This window comes from Cervus canadensis, chromosome 4 (genome assembly GCF_019320065.1).
Source record: "Cervus canadensis isolate Bull #8, Minnesota chromosome 4, ASM1932006v1, whole genome shotgun sequence".
In the NCBI taxonomy this organism is placed as follows: Eukaryota; Metazoa; Chordata; class Mammalia; order Artiodactyla; family Cervidae; genus Cervus; species Cervus canadensis.
This window is the reverse complement of record NC_057389.1, coordinates 72,546,917-72,565,219: the sequence shown is the minus strand read 5'-3', so window position 1 is coordinate 72,565,219 and position 18,303 is coordinate 72,546,917. Positions and strand designations below refer to the sequence as shown.

Below are 18,303 nucleotides of genomic sequence, written 5' to 3'. Positions count from 1 at the left end.
AAAGCTTATGACAAACCTAGACAGTGTGTTGAAAAGCAGAGACATCACTTTTCCAACAAAGGTCAAATATGGTTGTGAGAGCTGGACAGTAAAAAAGGCAGAGCGCCAAAGAATTGATGCCTTCGAATAGTGGTGCTGGAGAAGACTCCTTAAAGTCTCTTGGACAGCAGGGATATCAAACCAGTCAGTCTTATAGGAAATCAAAGCTGAATACTCATTGGAAGGACTGATGCTGACGCTGAAGCTCCACTATTTTGGTCACCTGATGTGAAGAGCTGATTCATTGGAAAAGACCCTGATGCTGGGAAAGATTGAGGGCAAAAGGAGAAAAGAGCATCAGAGGATGAGATGGCTAGAGGGCATCACTGATTCAATGGACATGAACTTGGGCAAACTCTGGGAGATATTGAGGGACAAGGGGGCCTGGCTTGCTGCAGTCCTTGGGGTCACAAAGAGCTGAACCTGACTAGGTGACTAAACAAAAACAATAGAAATCAGTCACGATGTGGGTCTACTAACTGAAAGTGAGCACTCATTTCCAAAGACTCCAGACCTGATGCTCCAAATACATCTTGTAATGTTAATATCAATATTATTAATTTTTCTAAATCAAACACCCTTTGTTGTGTCTGTTAAAAGCTGTTTCTGTCAGTAGAGAGTACTGAAGTGGTCCTGTTTGCTTTTTGTCTGTGTGGCATTCATTCCTCTTCTTGTAAAGTATCTAGATTCCCCACTGAGGTTCTATCATTTCCTGGCCAGGGCCTGGGCATATGACATTTGCTCTTTCAATCAGATTTAAATCAGGGAATTTAAATCTGAAATAGAAATATCAGCCAGGAACTAGTTCCCCCAGTTACTAAGCCCTGATGAAACATTCATTAATTTTCTCCTATTTGTGATCTCAGAAGTGCCTTGGTTTTTCATTTTTCTGAGGCAAAATACTTGTGTTGAGTCTATATGCATGCATGCTAAGTCACTTCAGTCCTGTCCAATTCTTTGCAACCTTATGGACTGTAGCCTGTCAGGCTCCTCTGTCCATGGGATTCTCTAGGCAAGAATACTGGAGTGGGTTGCCATGCTCTCCTCCAAGGGATCTTCCCAACCCAGGGATCAAACCCACATCTCCTGCCACTCCTGCATTACAGGCAGATTCTTTACCACTGAGTCACTGGGGAAGCCTTGTGTTGAGTCTATGAGATACCAAATACAGTCAAAGCTGGAGCCTCAAGGTTGAGGAGTGTTAACCTCTTGCTGTCAGAAAGATATACCTAGTGAAGTGAGGTATGGCTTGGCAATGTGTTATGAGCTATTTGGAGATGTATTCAAGCAGCTGTTTTCATAGAACTTTATAATGTCCCTTATGGCAATAGTGCTTTTATTCTCATTTGTTAATACATGGTCTATTCCTGAAGTAAACACTTCTTAGTGTACTTTTTTTTTTCATTTATTTTTATTAGTTGGAGGCTAATTACTTTACAATATTGTAGTGGTTTTTGCCATACATTGACATGAATCAGCCATGGATTTACATGTGTTCCCCATCCTGACCCCCCTCCCACCTCCCTCCCCATCCCATCCCTCTGGGTCATCCCAGTGCACCAGCCCTGAGCACCCTTCTCATGCATCCAACCTGGGCTGGTGATCTGTTTCACCCTTGATAATATACATCTTAGTGTACTTTTAACTGAAAAATTGAGTCTAGTTACTGTTACTCCAAAGTAGAGTGAATTCAGTCAAAGAAGCTTCTGGATTTTGATTACTGACTTACTCTTTTAGACTTCACTCTTTGTCATTCAATAAACATTCACAGAGTATATGTTATATACAGTGCATTGTGCTATGGCCTAATGGCGCTTCATTTTAACACATTTCGATATGAGCAAAATGAAGAGCTTTGCTGTGGAAAAACATAAGATTTGAGGAAAAATGTCATTTCAGACAGATAATGATCCATGAAATTTTAAAGACTTAAGAGATTGTGGTTCCACAAAACAACTGTCCTTGTTAACAGTTCCCAGATATAGTATAGTATTTAACTTCATAAGATTTCAAAAGATTCTCTTATTAACCACCTTAATTTTTCTCCTAAAATCCATTTCTGCCTTCTCTCGCATCATGGCGTCTATAGAATAACTGTTTCCGTATGATAATCCTTCATTTAGCTAATAGCGTTAACAAGAAATCCTTTATATATTTAAGACAGTTACTAAGTCACTTTTCAACCTTTTCCCTCTGCAGGCTAAATAATCTAATTTTTTCAACCTTTATATCATAATTAAACTAAAGATTACTTTGGAAGAGTTTAATTATGTTAGTGAAATATCCTCCAATCAAACCAGGTGTCTGGCGAAGAGAACTGTAGTTAGTAGCCTTGTAAAGCTAAAGAGGTTTCCAATTATGTGCGATTCTGTGCTATAAACTTCCATCTGGCAGAGACCTGGAGGAAATAAGCAAGAGAGTCACAACTATTGGCTCTCAGTGGGGCTTGACACCTGAGTGAACCACCAAAAACAGATCTGAATCATGCCCCACTGATTAAAAAGTTCCCAAGTACAGGATATTCAGTGGTTTTTGCAGTAATATGTTATAAAATCAACTTTCAAATCAAGTTGGAATCTGGTATCTGCTATATGAAAGTGAGAACTACCTTAAAATTATGAGGCTAAGTGATTTCAAGAGAATATCACATGTCTTCTGCCCTCTGCTGAGGACAGTAGTGGGGGTCGTGGTCCATTGCTGTATGACCTTGCCACTTTGCCATGAATCAAGGTACATCTTTGCCACCAGGGCATGGTCCCCCCTTATTCTTAGGGTGTACATTTCAAGTTCCCCACTGGGTGCCTGGAGCCGTGCATGTTGTTGTCTTTGCTGTTCAGTTGCCAAGCCATGTCCGACTCTGCGACTAAACGGGCTGCAGCGTTCTAGGCCTCCCTGTCTCTCACCATCTCACAGAGCGCGCCCAGGTTCATGTGCGTTGAATCAGTGATGCCATCTAACCATCTCATCCTTTGTCACCCTCTTCTCCTTTTGCCTTCAGTCTTTCCCATGCTTACATGCTAAATTGCTTCAGTGCTGTCTGTCTTTGTAACCCTAGGACTGTAGCCCGCCAGGCTCTTCTATCCATGGGATTTCCTAGACAAGAACACTGGAGTGGGTTGCCATTCCATCCTCCAGGGGATCTTCCCAACCCAGGAATTGAACTTGTGGCTCCTGCATTCGGTGGGTTTCTTTACCGCTGAACCACGGGGGAAGCCCCATCTTTCCCATAGTCATCTATATCAGTTCAGTTCAGTTCAATTCAGCACAGTCGTGTCTGACGCTTTGTGACTCCATGGACTACAGCACGACAGGCTTCCCTGTCCATAACCAATTCCTGGAGCTTACTCAAACTCATATCCATCGAGTTAGTGATGCCATCCAACAATGTCATCCTCTGTTGTCCCCTTCTCCTGCCTTCAATCTTTCCCAGCATCAGGGTCTTCTCAAATGAGTCAGTTCTTTGCATCAGGTGGCCAAAGTATTGGAATTTTAGCTTCAACATCAGTCCTTCCAATGAATATTTAGGATTGATTTCCTTTAGGATAGACTGGTTGGGTCTCCTTGCAGTTCAAGGGCCTCTCAAGAGTCTTCTCCAACACCAAAGTTCAAAAGCATCAATTCTTTGGCACTCAACTTTCTTTATAGTCCAACTCTCACATCCATACATGACTACTGGGAAAACCATAGCTTTGACTAGACAGAGCTTTGTTGGTAAAATAATGTCTCTGCTTTTTAATATGCTGTCTAGGTGGGTCATAATTTTTCTTCCAAGGAGGAAGCATCTTTTAATTTCATGGCTGCAGTCACCATCTGCAGTAATTTTGGAGTCCCCCAAAATAAAGTCTGTCATTGTTTCCTTGTTTCCCCATCTATTTGCCATGAAATGATGGGACCAGACACCATGATCTTAGTTTTTTGAATGTTGAGTTTTAAGCCAACTTTTTCACTCTTTTCTTTCACTTTCATCAAGAGGCTCTTTAGTTCTTCTTTGCTTTCTGTCATAAGGGTGGTGTCATCTGCATATCTGAGGTTATTGATATTTCTCCTGGTAATCTTGATTCCAGCTTGTGCTTCATCCAGTCAAGCCTTTTTCATGATGTACTCTGCATATAAGTTAAATAAGCAGGGTGATAATATACTCCTTTCCCAATTTGGAACCAGTCTGTTGTTCCATGTCCAGTTCTAATTGTTGCTTCTTAACCTGCATCCAGATTTCTCAGGAGGCAAGTCAGGTCATCTGGTATTCCCATCTCTTTAAGAATTTTCCACAGTTTGTGGTGATCCACACAGTCAAAGGCTTTGGCATATTCAATAAAGTAGAAGTAGATGGTTTTTTTCTGGAACTCTCTTGCTTTTTAGATGATCCAACGGATGTTGGCAGTTTGATTTCTGGTTCCTCTGCCTTTGCTAAATCCAGCTTCAACATCTGGAAGTTCATGGTTCACATACTATTGAAGCCTTGCTTGGAGAATTTTGAGCATTGCTTTGCTAGCATGTGAGATGAGTGCAATTGTGCAGTAGTTTGAACATTCTTTGGCACTGTCTTTCTTTGGGATTGGAATGAAAACTGACCTTTTCCAGTCCTGTGGCCATTGCTGAGTTTTCCAAATTTTCTGGCATATTGAGTGCAGAACTTTCACAGCATCATAATTTAGAATTTGTAATAGCTCAACTGGAATTCCATCACCTCTACTAGCTTTGGTCATAGTAATGCTTCCTAGGGGTCACTTGACTTCGCATTCCAGGATGTCTGGTTCTGGGTGAGTGATCACACCATTGTGGTTATTTGGGTCATGATCTTTTTATATATTTATTCTGTGTATTCTTGCCACCTCTTAATATCTTCTGCTTCTGTTAGGTCCATTCATACCATTTCTGTCCTTTATTGTGCCCATCTTTGCATGAAATTTTCCCTTGATATTTCTAATTTTCTTGAAGAGATCTCTAATCTTTCCCATTCTATTGCTTTCTTTGCATTGATCACTCAGGAAGGATTTCTTCTCTCTCCTTGCTATTGTTTGGAACTCTGAATTTAAATGGGTATGTCTTTCCTTTTCTCCTTTGCCTTTTACTTCTCTTCTTTTCTCAGCTATTTGTAAGGCCTCCCCATTTTGCATTTCTTTTTCTTTGTGATGGTCTTGATCACTGCCTCCTGTACAATGTCACAAACTTCCATACCTAGTTCTTCAGGCACTCTGTTTATCAGATCTAATCCCTTGAATCTATTTGTCACTTCCACTGTATAATCATAAGGGATTTGATTTAGGTCATACCTGAATGGCCTAGTGGTTTTCCCTACCTTTTTCAATTTAAGTCTGACTTTCACAATAAGGAGTTCATAATCTGAGCCACAGTCAGTTCCTGGTCTTGTTTTTGCTGCCTGTATAGAGCTTCTCCATCTTTGGCTGCAAAGAATATAATCAATCTGATTTTTGTATTGATCATCTGGTGATGTCCCTGTGGAGAGTGTTCTCTTGTGTTGTTGGAAGAGGGTGTTGGCTATGACCAGTGCATTCTCTTGGCAAAACTCTGTTAACTTTTGCCCTGCTTCATTCTATATTCCAAGGTCAAATTTGCCTGTTACTCCAGGTATTTCTTGAGTTCCTATTTTTTACACTCTGGTCCCCTATAATGAAAAGGACATCTTCTTTGGTTCTTAGTTCTAGAAGGTCTTGTAGGTCTTCATAGAACCATTCAGCTTCAGCTTCTTTAGCATTACTGGTCGGCGCATAGTCTTGGATTACCGTGATATTGAATGGTTTGCTTTGGAAACAAACAGATCATTTGTCGTTTTTGAGATTGCATCGAAGTACTGCATTTCAGACTCTTTTGTTGACTATGATGGCTACTCCATGTCTTCTAAGGGATTCTTGCCCACAGTAGTAGATATAATGGTCATCTGACTTAAATTCACACATTCTAGTCCATTTTAGTTTGCAGATTCCTAAAGTGTCGATGTTTACTCTTGCCATCTCCTGTTTGACCACTTCCAATTTTCCTTGATTCATGGACCTAACATTCCAGGCTGCTATGCAGTATTGCTCTTTACAGCATCAGACTTTACTTCCATCACCTGTCACATCCACAACTGGGTGTTGTTTTTGCTTTGGCTCTCTCTCTTCATTCTTTCTGGAGTTATTTCTCCACTGATCTCCAGTAGCATATTGGGCACCTACTGACCTGGGGAGTTCATCTTTCAGTGTCCTCTCTTTTTTGCCTTTTCATACTGTTCATAGGGTTTTCAAGGCAAGAATACTGAAGTGGTTTGCCATTCCATTCTCCAGTGGGCCACGTTTTGTCAGAACTCTCCATCATGAGCCATCTGTGTTGGGTAGCCCTACACCAAGTTGACGGGTCATGGTGGAGAGTCACCTATATATACCATATTTTTTCCTAAAACCACGTGTACTACCCTCTATTAGGCTTCCCTGGTGGCTCAGTGATAAAGAATCTCCCAGCCAATGCAAGAGACACAGGTTCAATCCCTGAGTCAGGAAGATTTCCTGGAGGAGGAAATGGCTACTCACTCTAGTATTCTTGTCTGGGAGATCCCATGGACAGAGGAGACTTGTGGTCTACAGTCCATGGGGTCACAAAATAATCAGACAACATTTAGTGACTAAACAACAACAACAGATTACTCTGTGTATACCATGTTTTTTCCTGTACATGTTTTCCCGTGATAAAGTTTAATTTATAAATTAGATACAGTATGATATTAGCAACAATTAATACTACAATAAATCCATTGTTATACTAGAATAAAAGTTATGTGAATGTGGTCTCTCTTTCTCTTACAATATCTTATTGTACAAATTTAATGTCTTTTCTATCTTAACTAAGTACTTATCACGCACTGTGGCAATAACTTACAGCTTGAAGTGTGATAGGAAAACTGGCACAAACTTCTTTTTCATAATTTCGTGAGTAGAAGATTCATTCTTACTGTAGATCTCAGCAACCTCAAAAAACTACTTTTTCTCTTTGCTTATTAAATCAAGAACTTTCACCTTTCACTTAAAGGAAGTACTTACAGCTTCTCTTTGGTATATTCAAATTGCCAACATCACTACTCTTGCACTTTAAAGAGGGCCATTATTAAATAGTTACTTGAATATGTGCACTGTGATACTTCAATCGTCCATTTGATAACTGAGAGGGCTAATCAGTTACTAAGGAGCAAGAATACCCCAAACAAAGGGATAATTCATGTCCTGATGAGAGAGAGCCAGTCAGGTTGAGATGTCATCCCTCTACTCAAAACAGTGTGAAACTTTAAAGTTATGAATTGTTTATTTCTGGAATTTTCCATGTAATATTTCAGACTGAAGTTGACCATGGGTAACTGAGACCATGGATGGTGAAATCATGGATAAAGGGGGACTAGTGTTTCTTTGGCCATAATTATTCTACACTTTTAAAAAACTACTCATTGGTTTAGTTGTTAAACTAAACCATGTCTGACTCACTCTTGTGACACCATGCACTGTAGCCTGCCAGGCTTCTCTGGCCATGGAATTTCCCAGGTAAGACTACTGGAGTGGGTTGTCATTTCCTCATTTCCTTCTCCAGGGGATCTTCCCAACCCAGAGATCAAAATCCTTCATTGCAGACAGATTCTTTACCAACTGAGCCAAAAGGGAAGCCCCACTCATTTCTTTCCTTTAAAATAGCAGATAGATTTTTAACATATTCTGTACATATTTTAGACAAAATATATGTTCAAAGTAACTTTATGCCCATCAGTCTCTTTAACCATCTTTATTACTTCCTCTTGCAACTGCTGTCTGAATCTTAAAACAGGAAATTATCCTGGTGGATCCCCAGTTCCCTGAAGTGAACATGAAGCTGACCTGAAATTTGAAACAGAAGCTATGCGACTTCTCAGCTTCAGCTCTTCCTGGGACTATTGTTGTAATGATGGGTTGTCCTGTGGACCAAGACTAGGATGAACCAAGAGAGATGTCCAAGATGCAGCATTGAAGGGGGCACTGACTCACGGTTCTGCAAGTGCTAACTCTCAGTGCCTCCTAGCCCCGGCCCTGCAGACTTTGTCCCAATGGGCTATGCTGGTGGTGTACAGATAAATTAGAATGTGGTGAGGGGAGGAAATGATACTTTTGCTGCAATTCTATGGCAATTTGACCCATGTATGAGTGCAATTCAAATTCTGTGGATCCGGGAGAGGAATCTTATGTATCAGCAAACTATGTAAATCAAGATCACTACTCTGGCCCCTCTAATTTTTCCTTCTCTTTTGTCTTGTTCTGATCCTATGTATTGAATTGTGTTCTCCCAAAATTCATATGTTGGTCTACTAACCTTCAATATAGCAGAATGTGACTGTGGACATAGGGCCTTTAAAGGAGTAATTAAGAGGAAATGAGGTCACATAGGTGGGCCCTAATCCAGCAGGATTAGTGTCATTAGAAGACCACAGAAATATGTAGGCCCAGAGAAAAGGCCACGTGAGGGCATAGGAAGAAGGTAACTATCTGCAAGCCAAGGAGATACGTCTCAAGAGAAACCAAACTTACCAACACCTTCATCTCAGATTTCCAGTCTCCAAACTGTGAGAAAATAAATTTCTGTCATTCAGGCCATTTGTTGTTGTTTAGTAGCTCAGTTGCATCCAACTCTTTGCAACCCCATGGACTGTAGCATGCCAGGCTTCCCTCTCAGGCCAGTAATCTGGTGTTTTTTATGGCAGCCCTAAGCTAAAGAATACAGCTGATCACATAGCCAATGTTGTGCTGGAAAGGTCTTTGTACAAGATAATTTTCCCTTCCTAGCCCTGCCTACAACCATTCTGGGATATTCACACACGAACACTTAGTTTATCTTTTTATTTTTTTTATTGTTTAAGTTAAAAGAAGCTATTCCTGAATTAAGAAATCCCTTTGTGAGGTATAATGAGAATTTGAGGCCAAGCCAAGAAAAACCCCTGGAGGTTTCTGTTTGCTCTAGGAATAAGACTATAAATTTTAATGGATCGGTTCAATATTCTTTAAGTTCGAGGCCTTGCCCAGTCCCTGCTGTTATTACCTACATAAGAAAAGAAATTGACTCAATGTCATTCTTGAATGATGAACCATGCCTTTCTTAAAAATGGGAAGTTGGCTTCTTTCCATAATGTACATTTAATGATGGGAACTGTTTATTTGTCTTCTCAATTCTCTCACTTAATTTAGGGTTAAACCACACTTATTCTCTTTCCTCTTAAACACACACATATTATACATAAATATATATATATATATACACACACACACACACATACATATATACTATATATATACAATGCATGTATTATAAATCTATTGATTATATATGTATATATTTATAATATGTATGCATGCATACATGCTGAGTCACATCAATTGTGTCTGACTCTGTGTGACCCTGTGGACTGTAGCCCACCAGGCTCCTCTGTCCATGGGATTCTCCAGGCAAGAATAGTGGAGTGGGTTGCCATGTCCTCCTCCATGGGGTCTTCCCAACCCAGGGACTGAACCCATGTATCTTATGTCTCCTGGATTGACAGGTGGTCAATCCACCTGGGCAGCCCATATAACATGTATACACAATATATGTTATACATACATATATACACATATATAGATATAAACTTCAATACCAGTAAATTACAATATTAAAGAATGGACCAAAATAACATTTTTTTTTATGGGACAAGGACAAATCTTAATAGTCTGTCAGAAGTTTGGTGGAACTGAGAGCCAGTAATAATATGAAAACCTCCTCGACTATAGTTGTAGGTTTGATTACACAGCTGACTGCACTCAAGTGTCCATATCTATAAAGGGAGTGTGTTAGGCTAGATCATCTCTAATTCTGTCATGGAAGAATTCTATAACAAAAGGTGAAAATATATATACTTGGAAAACTAGCTGGTTGTGCACATTATTTGAACCTCCACTTTATCCTAGCTGAGTTGAAAATTCTAAGTGAACCTGTTACTCATCTAGTGACAATATCCCAGGCATACCTCCAGGTCATCTATACTCAGCATTTGAAATTCACACTCTGAGCTAAGATAGTCAAACCTGATACCTCTAGGCCACGAAGGAATGAGTGGGGCCAGTGGTGAGCCAAAGAGCAGAACACATAGACTGTCTGAAGGGTGTACCCAAGATTCTATTCTATATGATGTGGCTGTTATGAAACATGAGTGGATCCATGGTTGCCAGATATTCAGATTTTCTAAGAGAAGCCTAGTATCCAAATTTTAATATGAAATTTTTAAAAAGCTGGCAATGAATACTGGCTTTTTTGAAAAATTTTAGAGGGCAAATAAACATGCCCACCATTATTCTGTAATATTCCCATGATTCTCAAAGTCAGAGCTATGCAAGCATGAACAAAGCTAGTGGAGGTGTTGGAATCCTAGCTGAGCTGTTTCATATCCGAAAAGCTGATGCTGTGAAAGTGCTGCACTCAATATGCCAGCAAATCTGGAAAACTCAGCAGTGACCACAGGACTGGAAAAGGTCAGTTTTCATTCCAATCCCAAAGAAAGGCAGTGGCAAAGAATGCTTAAACTACTGCACAATTGCGCTCAGTCACACGTTAGCAAAGTGATGCTCAAAATTCTCCAAGCCAGGCTTCAACAGTATGTGAACCGTGCACTTCAGATGTTGAAGCTGGATTTAGAAAAGGCAGAGGAACCAGAGATCAAATTGCCAACATCTGCTGGATCATCGAAAAAGCAAGAGAGTTCCAGAAAAACATCTACTTGTGCTTTATTGAATATGCTAAAGCCTTTGACTGTGTGGATCTCAACGAACTGTGGAAAATTCTTAAAGAGATAGGAATACCAGCCCACCTGACCTGCCTCTTGAGAGGTTTATATGCAGGTCAGGAAGCAATGGTTAGAACTGGATATGGAACAACAGACTGGTTGCAAATAGGAAAAGGAGTATGTCAAGGCTGTATATTGTCACCCTGCTTATTTAACTTATATGCAGAGTACATCATGAGGAATGCCGGGCTGGATGAAGCACAAGCTGGACTCAAGATTGCCGGGAGAAATAACAATAATCTCAGATATGCAAATGACACCACCCTTATGGCAGAAAGTGAGGAGGAACTAAAAAGCCTCTTGATGAAAGTGAAAGGGGAGAGTGAAAAAGTAGATCATGGCATCTGGTCCCATCACTTCATGGCAAATAGATGGGGAAATGATGGAAACAGTGACAGATTTTATTTTCTTGGGCTTCAAAATCACTGTAGATGGTGACTGCAGTCATGAAATTAAAAGACACTTGCTCCTTGGAAGAAAAGCTATGACCAACTTAGGCAGCATATTAAAAAGCAGAGACATTACCTCGCCAACAAAGGTCCATCCAATCAAAGCTATGATTTTTCCAGTAGTCAAGTATGGATGTGAGACTATAAAGAAAGCTGAGTGCCAAATAATTGATGCTTTTGAACTGTGGCATTGGAGGACTCTTGAGAGTCTTTTGGACTGCAAGGAGATCCAACCATTCCATCCTAAAGGAAATCAGTCCTGAATATTCTTTGGAAGGACTGATGCTGAAGCTGTAACTCCAGTTCTTTGGCTACCTTATGCGAAGAACGACCTATGTGAAAAGACCCTGACGCTGGAATAGATTGAAGGCAGGAGGATAAGGGGATGGAAGAGGATGAGATGGCTGGATGGCATTACTGACTCTATGGAATGAGCTTGAGTAAGCTCTGGGAGTTGGTGATGGACTGCGAAGCCTGACGTGCTGCAGTCCACGTGGTCACAAAGAGCCTGACATGACTGTGTGACTGAAGTGACTGATGCAGGCATTCCCGGGCACTGGATTCATGATGTCCACCTCTGTGCAAAGTCTGTGACGGTGGTTTAAAAACTGTTCCCTCAGAGTCCAGCAGATCCTCGAGGCTTCTTCAGGACTATCTAAGGAGTCCTAATAAGACAGCGACTGTCTTATTATTATTTTGACTGGGCCTAAATTTTCATTTGAACAAAGGGTTGCTTCCACAAATACATGTGAAATGTTTGATATTGTATTGATTACATAACAAGCACTACTTAACTGTTAGCTACTACTATTAGTAAAGAGTTTGTAAGACATATTCTGTAGGAATCTTGAGTTAATGTCCTAATTATTCTACCATGTTGTTCTGAAGAAAGACTATTTTTCAATTTCATGAAACTCAAAAGCATTTTAAAGCACCTTTAAAATTTTTATGATATTCAGAAATAACTATACCTTATTGTGTAAGGCTTTAATGTGCAAATATCTGAAGGAAGCCTTTGCTATTTTGCAACCTCATTTTTGCTATTTTTGCTTTTAGATTAAAACAAAATTTACAGTTTCATTTTTTTTTTTTATCTAGGTTACCCACAGCTGGGACTGACTTGGGGGATTTTTACCTTTGGATCTGAGAGTACAAATACATCCATCAATATTCTATTTCCCAAAGGTATGCTAATTCTCATGAATAATCACTACCATCACGGCAAATTTTCAGAGATTATAACTGGATCATTCTCCTGCAATTGCTGTAAAGAAAATCTTGTATTAGAAGCTACTTAACTTGATGATCCTGTCACATTCTGGTCCCTGACCTACCTTTCCAGTCTTGCACTCCAAGGATGGGGAACATTTCACTTCCTTCCTTTGCTTACAGCGTTCTCTGTGCCCAGAATGCTTATTATCTCCCTTCGATTGTCAAAATCTTTTCCATTTTTCAAAGGAGGTTTCAAATTCTGCCTCTTCCAGGAAACTTTCTTACTCCTTCAGTATTATAATCACCTTGCACCAGCCGTGGCATTTTCTTCCTTTGAGACCTCTTAGTTGTTTATTGTTGTCTCTTTTGAAGAACTCACTTATTTGTGTATGCATGCATTTTATAGTTTCCTACCAGATTTTCTACTTCATGAGGGTATGTATCGATACCAATAGATAATCAACATTTTCTGAAGTAATATTGCATATGTAATTAAAGAAGGAATGACCTTGTACCTTTGCTTTGAGATATTGACTCTTGGTCCCCTTTTAACTCTCAAGTGTTAAGCCCTTCTGTAGCCAGTGGTTGTAATAGCACCTCATTTATTTTCCTTCAATCACATTTGAGCTCAAGTGATATATGGGGTGAGACATTTTCTCTTAATTTTGTTCTTACAGATAACACTTTCTCTTGGCTCTGTAACATTCCATATTCTCAGTGATATCTTGAGTTCTTAGGTATCCTAGATTGTTCCGGAGACCCCTTTTGAGATTAGGGCAAATTTAGATTGGGAAGCTTACTGTTATTTAATATTGCCAAAATTTCTCACAGAAGGCTGTATAATTGTTGAAATTCACTTTTCTTAGGCATAAGGGAGAACCCTTAAAGAGTAACCTAAGCACAAAGTGGCTTTCAGACACTGACTGTCTGGTGTATAAAGGCTCACAGATGATAAGTGAACACCTGCATCTCAAAAGCCATATGACTGTCATGAAGAACTGGCTCCTCTCTGTCATACAAATCAGGTGCCCACACATTCCCCTTTATCTGGAAGAGAACCTAGTTATGCTCGTTGCTCCTGTGTAAAGATTAATACTGATCCCTTGCTGCCTCAGAAAGTGTCTCTGTTCAGATAATAAAGTAATGGTCCCTCTACTCATAAAGTCCCTCTAGTTATTATGAGCTAGTCCCTCTAGTCCCTCTAGTTCAATATTGGAGGCCTGTGAATCAAGAGGGAATCAGGAACTAAACCAGAATGAAGAGAAGACAGACTCCTTAGAGCTGGAAACTCTTTCTTTCTGAGTTCAGTGCATTTAATAAGACCCTGCAATTTAGAGTGATTTCTTATCTTCTTAAGATGTCCCTCATGACTCCACAGGGCTATGGCAATGTGTGTTTGTGGAGGTTGGGTATGGTGTGGATGTAGAAGTGGATGCTCCTACTGGTAATATAGAGAGTCATTGATTTTCTTTCATAGTGGAATTGGCACAATTTAACAACTGTGTTATCCAGAGAAACCAGTCTTTGTCAGCTAGTCTTAGTCACAGTGCGATGTGACCGAACTGATTCTTGTGATGGAAGGGGCATCTTTAGGAAATTTTTACCTCCTGGGAGATCCCTGAATCAGGTGAATCTCTCATTGGCCTTGTTCAGATTACATTATTAACCACAGAATTTACATACCTGTTTGTTTTTCTGAGCTCTATACCATAATATTTTAAGCTTGCTTATCCTTCCAATGTCTTTGTGAGCTCATACCTAATCTTTGAGATTTAGAGATTTTGCTCTTTCTCTTGGCTATTCAGTGACAGGGCTATGCAGACTGCATTGGAGACAAAACTTCAGGTGAGTTTGAAAAGGGACAGGGATTTATAATAAAAGAATAGGTAGCAGAAGACTTACTTTGAAGTTTGACTGTTAAAGGTCCTAAGTCAGGAGACTTTGCTCAGATTTCTGAGTTTGTTCTTAACTCCCATCACACAGAGGATTCTCAACCATGTTATCGGAACACAAACTGATCTAATCAGTTGGCTCAGGAGCATGATAACCTGGATATGATCTGGGGGCTAAGGGAAACATTATGTAAAATTAAAGTCATCAATGATATTTCCTGAGTTTTCCAAATAGATTCTGTGATGCAATGGTTAAAAGCATGAGCCCTGTAGCTAGGGTAGAGAGGGTCACATTCTTATCCCCCCACTTACTGGCTGTGATTCAGACCAAGTTCCTGTTGTCTCTAAATCTCAGGTCGTCCATCTGTAAAATAAGGATGATGATGCTAATGGTAATGATGAACAACTTACTTTGTAGGGTTGTTAGGAAGTATTTGTAAGACTATGCATGTTGAGAATTTAGCACTGTGTCTGGCATGTATGAATGACTGGGTCTTAGTGTTAATCCTGTGTTTCTGATGCTATGACATCCAGGGCCTCGTTGATCCTGGACAGGCTGCTCCTCCCAGGGCTAGCCAATTACGTGAGATAGTCAATGACTGACCTGCAAGGGTGCCTTTCATATGTGCAAACTCATCAGTCCAGAACTCACACCTCCATCACCCCCTCTCTTGGGCATGTATTCAGAGCCACTCTTTCCCTACCTTAATCACCCCATGACCAAGTATCAGACAGCTAGGGACAATCCTTATGGCCCAGAGTCCACTGAAATTCTTCAAAGTACCAATCCTAACCTGCTTTTCCTGTCTCACTCATTCCTTCCCTCAGAAGTCATAGGAAAGGCTCTTGCCTGCATTTTCCACTTGCTTCTTCTGCCTCCTGACTGACTGGTACTTCTGTGTTGGCCCCTGTGTGGTAGGAGCATGTCCTTTTCTTTTGGGAATGGTGAATAACTATCTTATCAGTAGCAATTTGAATTAGAAGACAGGAAATTTGAGTTCCAGTTTTAAAACTATCACATTTTACTTGAGAAAATTTCTCAGTCGAGATCACAGATTCCTTGCTTTTAAAACAAGTAAATAAAATAATACAATCAGGTTGATAAAAAACATGATTATTAGAAAGATAAAATGAGAATGTATAGGAAAGGATTTTGAAAGTACAAGTTGGGAAATATGGTACATAGGGACATCAGTGACCCAGTTTGATGAATAAAGAGCCATCTTATTCCCAATAATAAAGAAATGCTGTATATTTCAATCATTTTATGCAGGAAAAATAATGAGGCTAAGCTAATATAGACACCACATCTAGGGAAATACATGCTAAACAATAAATGAACAATGCATGTGATGAATTATGCATGATTTTATATTAGTTAATGAAATAGATTCATATTAAATGATAATGAAGGATTTCTGGGCCTACTTTTGAGTTTGATGTTAAAGTAAATCACTGTGCTAGAATTCCTCCTGACAGACATGGCAGTGTAAATCTCTCCATGTGGCCTATTCAATGCATCCTCCTTAATGAGGAAGGAGGAAGGTTGGAAGTATTACAATGCTGAAATACAGAAGTGAAGCTGTAGGTGGATAAGGGACTAAAATATGGAGAAAGAAAATAGCATGTAGGCGTTTGCTTATGAATGAATGTTTTCAGCAAAGTCACCTACAGATCAGTCTCCATTGTGGGAAGTGGGGGTTCTGTCTTCTCCCTGACCTCTACTATCCAATTTTGCCGTTTCTTCTTTTCTGAGGTTTCTTTTGTCATGTAGTGATTTGCCTTCCATGAGTCCTGTTTTCCATGCTTTTTAGCCAGTTAGCTCAGCTGGTGGTAATGAGGCCATCGATCAGTTCTGGAGGCAGCACGGGTGGGGGGGTGACATTCATCGTTTGGTGATGTGTTTCCACGGCTGGAGCCAGCTGTCAGGCTTTCTTGCAAGAATAGTGGCTATGTTGTTGTCAGAACCTACTAAATATCAGGTGCTTCACATGCCTTCTCTAGCTGAATACTCACAACTTCCCTTTGAGCTGGTGTTTACCCTTCACTAGTCAGCAAACATAGGCCACTGGAGGACAGATTTATGGCCAAGGTCCCATCCTAGTAAGCAACCAACCGAGAAAGTAAGATCAGAGCTCTCACTCCAAAGCTTGTGCTCTTATCCAGTGATTACTTCTCAAATGTTTACCTGGTCACAGAGAGATATGAGTAAGAGTAGAACTAAATGCATGAGGAGTATTTGTCGCCACTTGGAAAAACTCCAAATATTTTGTCTATGGCTTTATTTTTATATATGAAAGATGGCACATGCACATTTGCCTCCCTGTGTTTGTACCTGATACTTATTCTTGACCTTTATAGAGGTAGAAATAAGCAAATGACCAGGCAAACAACTACTAATCCTAGTAATTATTAAGCAACCTCTGTGAAATGAATGAATGCTTCAAATGCACTAGACTTTTTCCTACCCCTGTTGGACTATTATTTTCCTCTTCAGGGATGTATACTTCTGTCACCCACAAACTTGAGACATATCATAGACTGGGGAGCTCCTTAATTGTATTTTTGGATCTTTTGGCACCTGCTTCAAGATCAAGTTACAGTCTTTTCTTTTGATTGAAGTATAGTTGATTTATACTATCACATTAGTTTCAGGTGAATAGCAAAATAAACCAGTTATATTTATCTTTTCTTTTTCAGATTTTTTTCCCATTGTAAACTATTCCTAGATATTGGATATAGTTCCCTGTATTATATAGTAGGTCCTTGTTGTTTATTTTTTATACAGTAGTATGTATATGTTAATCTTCAACTCCTAATTTATCCCTCCCTCTTTTCCCCCTTTGGTAACCATAAGTTTGTTTACTATGTCTCTGAGTCTATTTCTGTTTTGTAGACAAGTTTACATGTACTATTTTAGATATTCCATATAATACAGAGGAATCAGAAAGTACTTTTTGTGACTAGCTTATTTCACTTAGCAGGTCCCCAAAGTTCATCTGTGTCAGAATTCCCTTCCTTTTCTAGCCTGAAAAATATTCCATTGAATGCATGTACCACAATTTTTTGTCCATTCATCAGTCAATGAACATTTGGGTTGCTTCCATCTTTGAGCAATTATTGTGAAGAGTGCTGCTATGAATACAGGTGTGCAAATAAATATCTGCTCAATACCCTGCTTTCAATTCTTTTGGATATATACCTAAAAGTACAATTGATGGATCATATGACCATCCCACCAACTCAATAGACGTGGGTTTGGGTAGACTCTGGCAGTTCGTGATGAACAGGGAGGCCTGGCGTGCTGCAGTTCATGGGGTTGCAAAGAGTTGGACACAACTGAGCTACTGAACTGAATTGAACTGACGGCCATTCTATTTTTTATTTTTTGAGGAACCTACAGACTTTTCTCCTAATAGTTGCACCAATTTATAATCCCATTAGGAGTGCACAAGGATGCCAATTTGTCCACCTCCTCACCAATACTGGTGATTTTTAAAAAACTTTTTATTTTGTATTGGGGTGTAGCCAATTAACAAACCTTGTTGTGATGGTCTCAGGTGAACAGTGAAGGGACTCAGCCACACATATACATGTATCCATTCTCCCCCAAACTCCCCTCCCATCCAGGCTGCCACATAACATTGAGCAGAATTCCATCCACAAAACATTGAACAGAGTTCCATGTGCTGTACAGTAGGTCCTTGTTGGCTATCAATTATAAAATAGTAATCTATACACATTGTTCCCAAACTCCCTCACTGTCCCTTCCTTCTTCCTTTTCCCCAGCAACCCTAATCTCATTCTCAAAGTCTGTGAGTCTGTTTCTGTTTTGTACCTAAGTTCATTTGTATAATTTCCTTTTAGATTCCATGTATAAAGGGATGTATGA

General features: G+C 39.8%; 1 long non-coding RNA gene across 1 annotated transcript in view; it reads left to right on the top strand.

The window, feature by feature from the left end:
- LOC122440068 overlaps positions 1-12,495 on the top strand; it is a 45,195-nt gene extending 32,700 nt beyond the window's left edge. The window contains exon 3 of the long non-coding RNA XR_006269037.1: positions 12,406-12,495. This is a non-coding gene — a long non-coding RNA (uncharacterized LOC122440068). The remainder of the gene's footprint in view (positions 1-12,405) is intronic.
- The last annotated feature ends 5,808 nt before the right edge of the window (positions 12,496-18,303 follow it).